General features: G+C 31.5%; 1 long non-coding RNA gene across 1 annotated transcript; it reads left to right on the forward strand.

Annotated features, from left to right (window-relative positions):
* Window positions 1-2559: 2559 nt before the first annotated feature.
* On the forward strand, window positions 2560-3417 carry LOC135130263 (uncharacterized). Its single transcript, XR_010280714.1, has 3 exons — window positions 2560-2890; window positions 2959-3154; window positions 3213-3417. It is a non-coding gene; the product is annotated as an uncharacterized LOC135130263 (long non-coding RNA).
* Window positions 3418-10906: the final 7489 nt, after the last annotated feature.

Below are 10906 nucleotides of genomic sequence, written 5' to 3' on the forward strand. Positions count from 1 at the left end.
GATTTAATTTTTGTTATCTTCATTTTTTCACAATTTTGACAAAAAACACCGTCGCACTCCAAATAAATTTGAGGACCTAAAAAAGACGCCATTACAAAAAACTTAAATTTACTATTTTCTCACTTTTGGTGCGAAACTAAACTCAATGCGAATTATTCCTCGGTGTCCAATGTATGTGGACTTCTGAATGTTTTGCAAGAATATTAACAACATAGTTTTATTTCTCGAATTCCACTCCAACCATGGGCAGTTTATAAGGTTGCGGTAAATTTCTTCATGCTGCAGAAAAACAGAATGACGAATAAAGTTCGAAAGCACGATATTGGGTGTTTCAAGTGATGTGGTACGTTGAGAAATATATTTCTTCTCGATTATCATGATTTATTGCAATAGATTCGTTGTATAAATGTTTTTGTTAAGACAATCTAAGGCAGTCGAACTAATCTAAATCAACAGAGAAGATATCTGGTGTACCGTTTGGCTTGGTTATTTATTACCATAGGGTTAATAGTAACAAAAATATTGCCCCACAAACAAAATCTGTCACATCGAATCTATTTCTAAAGTTCCATACCTCATTTAAAAATGTTTGTGCAGCATAAGCGATTACAGCTGGAACAGTGCTTGAGATTACTATGTAGTGAAGGAGAAATATGTAGTTGCCAGCTGTTTCTATTTCGTACTACAAGTTTTACCATTGTTAGTTATAAATCTAACGTCACGGATCAGAAAATACTTACTAGAGAACTGCTGAATAGAGCACCGACCACTACCATCATTCCAAGTGTGGTAAGTACAATTATCGGGAAATAGATAGCATCGTTTAATTTTTTTACGGCACTAAAAGTATGAATATTTAGATAAAAATATCACGTACACAAACAAATAGTAAAGACAACTAGTGAAATAAAAGGGCAGTTATAACATAACCTAACACAACAAAATAATCGTCCAAACATACATCTGCGTACACTAGCACAAGTTGATGGCACTGTATACATGTTTTCAGATTTGAGAATACTTCCTTTTGAAACTCGTCCGTGTCATCATAATCGCATAAGTTTTTTTCGGACAACTCCTTCAATCGATGAGATATGCAGTACACATAAAACTTTATGATATAAATCGTGTATATTATGAGACCACCGCCAATAAATCCAATGTAACCAACAACAGGAAACGTTAAATAAATTGCTGAAATAACAATATTAGAAACTGGACCAAAAGTGTTTTCCAATAATCCAAATCCGCCAATAACATTCCCAGATAAATTTAAAACTGGCCAGCTCTCAATAGAGAATATTAGAAACGAAGTTAATGTCCATATTTCTAAAAAAGTGATTCTTCTGGATTCTGTGTTGATCCTATTGTTGATTTCTGTGGTAAACATGTCGTCCCAATTTTTTTGTGATGCTATTTCTGATAAAATTTTAGTAAACTTTTTCTCAAAGGCGAATGTTACCCAAGTGACATAGAGATGCTGAAATTTAGAGTTAAGTAAACGATATTCGACAAGATATTGACATACGTTTGTTGTTAGAGTTGCTGTTGCGGCATTTTGTATCAGCAAAGTACTGTCAAACGTTAAGAGTAGTGAGATGAAGTAAATACATAGTAATAAAATGTAGAATATGAAAACAAATTTTAAAATCATTTTTGTGGGAGTACGTTGCACAAAACCGAATGTTATTAAAAAGAACGGTTTTATCATTGGAGGTTTGCTGGTTTGGTGACAACTCGATTTTGGTGGAATATTCATTTTCGGAGACCTTCTTTTAGCAAACTAAATTTCTGAATGGTGTCAGACTAGAAAACGCTAGGAATTATTATATTATTATCATCGCGAACCACATTTACGCACAACTTCTAACTCTTTTGATAAAATTAAACGTCTTAAATGTGGTCTATACTCTGCGTTCAAGTACTGTCTACTAAACTGGAATACTCTTTTTAATTGAGAGATGATGATCGATAATAAACATACCAAGTGTATTAAAATAATCGTCTCGATTTCTAGAATTGATCAATTTTAAAAGAAACTGAAAAGTTGGAGAATTATTTGCAATTAAGTTAAAGTACACAAGTTACTACGGTGGCGGTGTGTGGCGGCAAATTTAAATTATGACAGTGAACAAGAGTAAAATTTTAATAAAAACTCTTGACGCACCTTCGTCCTCTACCAAAACAAGTCAACTTTACTAGCAACTCTCTCACCAGATTACTACCCATAGATTCCCTAGAAGAGTTACCAACTACCAGAAAAAGGACTAAACTTGCACAACGGTTTTCTTAATTTTTTTTTTTCAAATTCAAGTTATTCAAATGCGATTTCGCGGCGTCGTTCTTGATTTCGTCGCGGATAATTTAAATTTAAATATTCAATAAGATTACTTTTGTTCTTGAAATAATTGTTTCACCATGTTGAATTAACCACACTGACATTTTGAAGAAAAAAGTCAACTACAGTGTCAGGTGTAGGATTCGAACCTGCGCTCGTTTTTCGAACAGACTTAAATCTAGCACCTTGTGAGGTTAAACTTGCTTAGATTCTCCCATGGAGGAAGGAATATAATGGAGGGAGTGCGCCGTATCTCGGCAATGTAAATTCTTGGCACCAGTGCAAGCACCTTTTATTACTCTTTTCAATTAGCGCGCCCTTCACCGCGCATGCTTACTTTAATAATTTCATCAGCCAGCACTGACCAGTGTCGTACGATTCTGTTTTTGTCATTTTCGCTTTTAACCTCGTGTTTAGTGTGAACGTTTTGTTTTGAATTTGCGATAAGCGTTTCATGTTTATTTAAAAACTTAAAATGGTTAGTTGCAAATTGTGTAAAGTTACGAGTGGCTCCAGGTCAACAATTGGTAGAGAAAAAATAACGTTTCACAGGTGTGTCGTATTTTTTCGTTTAATATTTGCTTAAGAGGGACTAATGAATATTTTTGAATTGCTTTTAGGTGTCCCCAGAAACCTGAATTAAAGAAACTGTGGACAGACTTCCTTTATCTTCACCTAGGAAATTCTGTGTCTGTGAACAACTTTTTCCTGTGTTCATTTCATTTTGAAGAAAAGTGTTTTGATAGAACATCAGCCCAGAAAGTAGTTTTAAGACCACATTCAGTACCAACTATTTCTTATACTTATGAAGAAAGGGTATTAAATAAACTCACATGCTGCATGATATAACAATTAATACATATATTTATTTTAGATTACCAATGTAGTGACCTTTAGAGGCAATGAAACGCATCACACAGAAGTTTGTGACGCACCTTCGGTAGAGCCTCAACAGAATATAGAAGATGAATTGTCTAATAAAGTTTTTGAAATTACAAAGAAACTTGAAAATTTAACAACAAAAACATGTGCAAACGTTTTACTGAAACAACAAATTAACAACCTGAAGACATTAGTGTCACAACAAAAATTCACTATTAAAACGTTAAAACGCAGAACCTCAAAACAGCAACGCAAAATTTGTAATCTGAAAGATGTTGTTTCAAGTTTAAGGAAGAAAATCAACTATTATGAAAACAACAGTGTGGATGTTAATAAATTTCAGGAAAATACAGAACTGTTGAGCAGAATGTGGGCTAAAATTAACAACAAACCATTGCCAAATCAATATGGGCCAGAAATAAGAAAATTTGCCGTTACAACACATTTCTACTCCCCAAAGGCTTTTTCTTTTATAAGAAAACAATTCATGGACTGTCTTCCACACCCAAAAACTTTGTCTGTATGGTATTCTTCAGTGAATGGTGCACCAGGTTTCACAAGTGAGGCATTCGATGTGTTAAAAGCAAAGGCTGAAGAACGTAAAATTGTGTGTTCTTTAGTGTTCGATGAAGTTGCTATTAAACGCTGCATTGAATATGATGGGCAACAATATTATGGATATGCTGATATGGGTAGTATAATCGAAGTAAATGAAAATGAAGAGGCCAAAGAAGCTTTAGTTTTCATGCTGGTTGCTATAAATGGCTCTTGGAAAATCCCCGTGCGTTACTTTTTAAGCCATTCTTTAAATAGTGAGCAAAAATTAGGTTTACTAAAACAGTTGACGTTTTACTTTGTTTCTTCTTATATATATATTTTTTATTCTTATACTATTTTTCAGAAAAGTATCAAACCTTTAGTTGAAACGAACTCATCTTTGTAGTAATCCTGTATTCTTTTTATTTAAATTGTATGTATTTCCTTTAAGTGAATTTATCTTTATTTTGTAATATTGTATTCTTTTAATACCCTATAAAAACATATATGTTATTTATGTTATTATTATCTAGTACATATTTGTAAATTAATATTAATTATTATACAAATTATAAAGTACAGTTCTCTTACTGCCTTTTAATAAAATTATTTTAAGACCCACCGCTAACCCGAAAATGACTGGCATTGAGGCAACATTTCTATGATTACTGGTACTAAGACCAAGTAATGATATGCATTGATTGGATTAATAAAAAAAAAATCGAGCTTCTAGAATTACAACATATACAAATTCGTCTGTTATTCTTTAACCTCACCCTATCCCCAAAACCTTAGCGTAACTACCAGTCATTTATAATTTTATATAATGATTTTATTATTCTTGGCTAATGTTTTTTCTTTATAATATTATCTCCTTAAATGTTATTCCAAAGATCTCGCAACAATTATGCAGCAAAAATTAAAACTTTGCTGTGAATTTGGGTTTTTTGTTGATTATAATTATACAAAATAAATTTCTATGAGTAAAATTCAAATTTTAGATATTCTAAAAAAAATATTTGCATTGAATATAATTTTGAGTAGTGGGACCCCTTATGAATACTATTAAGATACGCCACTGAAGCGGCAGCCATATTGAAGCACCTTTTATTGCTTTCACGCATTTTGGCGCGGGATCACTTATTTGAACTCTCACTCCCTCCATTATATTCCTTCCTCCATGGATTCTCCGAATATTTAACTGTCACTTTGAGAATCAGGCATACCATCATAAAATTTTAAATAGGTCAACAACTTGACAAAAAAATTACAAACATTAATAGTCATTGATTTAATACTGGCATTAAAAGCAAAATTTTTTTTCAGATTTATTTTTTTGAATACTGTGAACATGTACCAGTACAATACAGAATGAGAAGATCTACAATTTAGTGGCTAAATCATCTTAGTAATAACAAGGCTTAATTTTTGCTGTCCTCATTTCTTCACAATTTTGACAAAAAACACCGTTGCACTCCAAAGAAATTTGAAGACCTTAAGAAGGCGTCATTACAAAAAACTTAAATTGACTATTTTCTCACTTTTGGTGCGAAACTAGACTCAACACGAATTATTTCTTTGTGTCCAATGTATGCAGATTTCTGGGTGTTTTGTAAGAATATTAACATCATAGTTTTATTTCTCGAATTCCACTCCAACCATGGACAGTTTACCAGGTTAAAAGAAATTTTTTCGTGCTGCAGAAAAATACACTAACAAAAAAACGTGCACGATACTGGGCGTCTCAAATTATGTTTTTGTTAAGACAATCAGGGGCGGTTGGGACCTCTGAACCAGCTCTACAACACAGCTACTGGTGATTCCAGTTTTCCGGGATCTTTCTGTGTACCTGCTACTGTTTTTAAAGCAGTTTGAAAGAAAATCCCCAGATTCTGGTATCTTGTTTTTGAAGTAATTTGAAAGAATCTCCGAGGCTCCCTTTTTCATTTTTGAACTATTTGAAAGAATCTCGGGAACCCTTTGAGTCTTGTAATCATTAAAGGATATCAAGTCGAAAACTATAAATTTTAGTGGATATTAAGAATTTCAGTGGAAAGCCGAAAGATCAGTGGAAATATTGTAAATTAACAGAGAAGGATCAGGTTAATAGTAAGCAGAATATTGCCTCACAAACAAAATCTGGCACACCCAATTTATACACATTCCATACCTCATTTAAAAATGTTTGTGCAGCATAAGTCATTACAGTGGGAATCGTGGTTGAGACTACTACGTAATGAAGCATAAATATGTAATTACCAGCTGTTTCTATTTCGTACTAAAAGTTTTTTTGTTGTTCTAAATTTAAAGTTATGGATCAGAAAATACTTACTAGTGAACTGTCGAACAGAGCACCGACTACTACCATCATTCCAAGTATTATAAGCACAATGATCGGTAAATAGATAGCATCATTTAATTTCTTTACTGCACTAAAAGTATAAATATTTTAATAAAAATATCGCCTGCAGAAACAAAACAGTAAAAACAACGTTACGACTTCAACAAGATAATCGTCTAAACATACACTGCTTACACTTGTACAAGTTGATGGCACTGTATACACGTTTTCAAATCTGAAAATACTTCCATTTGAAACTCATCCGAGTCATCATATTCGCATATGTTTTTTTCAGATAACTCCTTCAACCGATGAGATATGCAATACACATAAAATTTTAAATTAAAGATAGTGTATATTATGAGACCACCGCCAGTAAATCCAGCGTAACCAATAACAGGAAATGTTAAATAAATTGCTGAAATTACTATATTCGAAACTGGACCAAAAATGTTTTCCAACAACCCAAATCCATCAAAGGTATTCCCAGATAAATTATAAACTGGCCAGCACTCAACAGAGAACATTAAAAACGAAGTTAATGTCCATATTTCGTAAAAAGTGATTATTCGGGACTCTGTGGTGATCCTACTGTTGATTTCTGTGGTGAACATGTCGTCCCAATTTTTTGGTGATGCTATTTCTGATAAAATTTTAGAAAACGTTTTCTCAAAGGCTAATATTACCCAGGTGACATAAAGATGCTGAAATTTTGAGTCAAGTAAACGATATGCGAGAAGATATTGACATACGTTTGTTCCAAGTGTTGCTATTGCGGCATTTTCTATAAGCAAGTTACTGTCAAACGTTAACAGTAGCGAGATGACGAAAATACACAGTAGCAAAATGTAGAATATGAAAACAAATTTTAAAATAATTTTTGTGGTAGTTCGTTGTACAAAACCGAATGTCATTAAATAAAACGGTTTCATCATTGGAGATGTATTTTTTTTGCCGGTTTGGCAACTCGGTTTTGGTGGAATATTCATTTTCGGAGATCTTCTTTAAGCAAACTAAGAGTAGCATTCAATTTGGTATCTCAGCAACTTCTAACTCTTTTGATAAAATTAAGCGTCTTAAATGTGGTTTGGAATAAAATTTAAAAAACTAAAAATTAAAGTGAGACAGATAAAAAATACTTCTGAAATACCTACAGAACCAACATATCCTATTCAATTTTTGGTGTGTTATAAAGAAATCCAGATTATAATATTGAATAATACAATGTGTTGATAAGAACAGAGACTTACACGTATGGAAACAATCGCCGGAGTACAGTATTATAGTAGTCGATAATCGTCACAGGACGACAAAAAACTACACGTCAGTAAATCGAGAAAACACAAATATATTGCTAGATCATAACTTCCTCTGGAAGGAGATGTAAAAAATGCCATTGGTAAAATAATCTCATTAATTCGCTCAATTTTTCTTCGGTCATTACATGTTAATCACTGTGTTTTCATTTTCTTCTTTGACATTAATGTCGCTTGTGTTCTGTATTCTGCGTTCAAATACTGTCTACTAAACTGGAATATTCTTTTTAATAGAGAGATGATGATCGATAATAAACATAGGAAATGTATTATAATAATAATCGGTTGGATTTGTAGAATTGTTGAATAGTTGGAGAATTGTGAGCACGAAATAATTTATTAATATGTGCTTTTATCATCTTTTGGTTTAAACTGTTGTTTAACGTGAATATTTTAGGAGATCTGGGCGCAACTGAACTGAATGTATGTAATAAAATAACTTATTTACAATTTTTTCTAATTCAGTTTAAAAAGAAAGTATATTTTATTTTTTGTTTTGTTGTTTTTTATGTGATTAATTATGTCAAAACTCCTCTTAATTTTATATGGTGGTGTATTATTTATTCATTAATGTGTATTACGTTTATGTAGTTTATACTATTTTGTTAGAAAGAGCAGACAGCAATAAACGGCCAATTACAATCCTTTATTCGGGATCTTGGTAATTTTTTCTTTTTCATTTCTTCCTTCTCTATATACCCTGGTGTTTCTTCATCAAGACTAGTGTCCATTTCAACTATCTTTCTTGGATTTTCTCTACCTCTTCAAACTCTGTACACCCCCAGAATTCTACTGCATAGAGTAGAACACTTTTAACCAAACTATTAAACTTTATTTCAGTCGTTTCTTGATTTTCTGTACTTAACTCTTCTTCTTCTGGTCTTTTTCCTTCTGAAGCGCTGGATGGTTTTTCCTAAGTTATTATGTAGATTCAATGGCTACTCATTCGAAATCCGTTTTGAAAATTATTATCGGCTAAATAAATGCCACCATGACTTTGAAATGGGGATTTTATGCTTATTTTGTGTTATCACAAGTGACAGTCCTTCATTATATATGTTACAGCTAATATCCGAAATCCGTTATTATGCATAATAACTAGACAATTTAGGAATTATGCGTAATAACTAAACTTATCAGTTATTATGCATAATAACGGAAATGTTTAGGTAATATTGATAGGTAATAACTAATAACTAACAGAGGAACAGGAATTATGTATAATATTTTCCAAAAAGCTACCCACCCTGCCTCGCTTTCCCCTACATATCACATGTACAGTTAATTTAAAAAAAAGGGGACAAATTACAGTTATATAAACGTCATATTCCCATTGCTTTTCATTGATCTATGAGAACCTGAATTGCTCATCTTGTCCCGTTTTTTTGAAATCAGCTGGAAGCCTTCGAAAATTGTAAAAAGTGAAAAAAAAAAATTAGAACTGGATGATACCCATTGGAAAAGGAAGAAAATATAACACAAATAAAGGAAAAAATAATTTACGGGCGATCTGAAGTCCGGAAGGGGAAGAGGTTTGTCACGATTTTCGGCAAAACTACAAGTCCTATCGCAAAAAGTTATGGCAAAGTTGTAGGTAATAAAAAGATCTACAACTTTTGTATTTACACTTTCTTTCCATAACCTCAAAATTAATGTGAAAAATGCAAATAACCGAGTTTTTGGTTTCTTATTTTTATCTCCCACAAAATTTTTTTTTAACGAAATTTGGTGAAAAATTACCTATTTATGTCCCAAACTCACTGTAATTTTTTTGATTCAAAATATTTATTTTTTTTTCCTTTATTTTGATTTAATATCGAAAAACCACCCTAATTTTCAATCGAAAATTCTCTCGTCAAAATATTTGCTTTTTTAAAAAAATCGGTGTGCTTTTTGTTCGCTGAAATCTCTACTTTCTGAAGGTGTAAAAAAAATTATACATTACTATGGCAAATTTTCACAGGAAATACAAAAAACTCGAATTCAAAAATTTGTTTTTTAATTATTATGTAAAATTTGGAGCTATTTATTAAAGTGTACACGTTAATTACCCGAAAAACGTAATATTCCATGTTACATTAATAAATTAAAAAATTGCAAATCGAAATATACTACTACAATTAACAACCAAATAAGTTAATACACTTAATACTTTATAAGACATCTACAATATTTTGATAAAGTTGTAGGATAATTTTTAAAGAAGAATGAACAACATCGTCTATAAAAATACACGTGCAGGCTGAGTTACTTGAAGAGAATCGTGACGAATTGACTTATTTAAAAGAGACTTTTGGGATCTACAATCACAAGGATTTTCCTGAAAACAAGCAGCAGAAGTGCTGATGCTGCTATAACTAAGATCTCGATAGAAACTGCCAGAGATACTAATAAAACTGTCATAGTTGTGGGTCAAGATATTTTGGTCCTTTTGAATCAATTGAATTCAAATAATTATGACATTTATTTTCTCAAACCAGGTTCTGGAAATGTAAAAGATCTATTTTTCACGTCCAATAGTTTCAAATATGAATCTTTCAAAAATATCGTTGCATTTCTGTATTGTTTTTCTGGTTGCGATACAACATCTGGGTTTGCCGGAAAAGGAAAGAAAAACATCGTAAATTCATTGTCTTCTAATATATAAAATTCTCGTGTCACAGTGTGTGTAACCAAACTTTTCCGAAACGGTTTGACTGATTTTTATGAAATTTTCTGTCTATATTCGGTAGGTCTGAGAATAGGTCGTAACTTATTTTTTAAACCCCTAGGTGATAAGGGTGGCCCACCCAAACTTTTTTTTTTATTTTTCGGACAAAATTTGTTATTTTTATTTTTTTAAGATTTGGCTTCAAAAAATACATGTAACCCTAAATTTTCACCCTTACACGCAATAGGGTTCAAGATGGCTGTTGAATATAATCATTGTCGTACGATAAATTTTTATGTATAATTTATAATTTAATTTAATTATAATTTATTTATTTATTTTGATTTAATTTTTTATTTAACTACTAAAATATTCACTAGAAACAATTTATATGGCAAAACAACGTTTGCTGGGTCTGCTAGTTAGACGATAAAAATTTGTCAAATTTGGCCAATATTTTTTTATAAAAAACATGCAAACAAAGAAGATATCGCAAAAAATCGTTTACAATTAATCAGATATTTTTATAAATGTAAAAATGACAATATAACACTGAATCAATTAAGATTTCGAAAATCAATTGGCAAGAATTAAATCATCTTTCATATTGACAAATCTCCCACCAAGAGAAGGCGTTTGTTTCATGGATTTTAAATTTTTGAGTTTATCAGTTTAACATGGAATCTTACTTTTTTCGAGTAATTAAAGTGTAAACTTTAATAAATAGCTCAAAATTTTACATGATTAAAAAAAATTCGAATTCGAGTTTTTCGGATTTCCTGTGAAAATTTACCATAGTAATGTATACTTTTTTTTTACACCATCAGAAAGTACAGATTTCA

Source organism: Zophobas morio, unplaced genomic scaffold (genome assembly GCF_036711695.1).
Source record: "Zophobas morio isolate AGI-343-1 ecotype UQ-CSIRO unplaced genomic scaffold, CSIRO_AGI_Zmor_V1 ptg000017l, whole genome shotgun sequence".
In the NCBI taxonomy this organism is placed as follows: Eukaryota; Metazoa; Arthropoda; class Insecta; order Coleoptera; family Tenebrionidae; genus Zophobas; species Zophobas morio.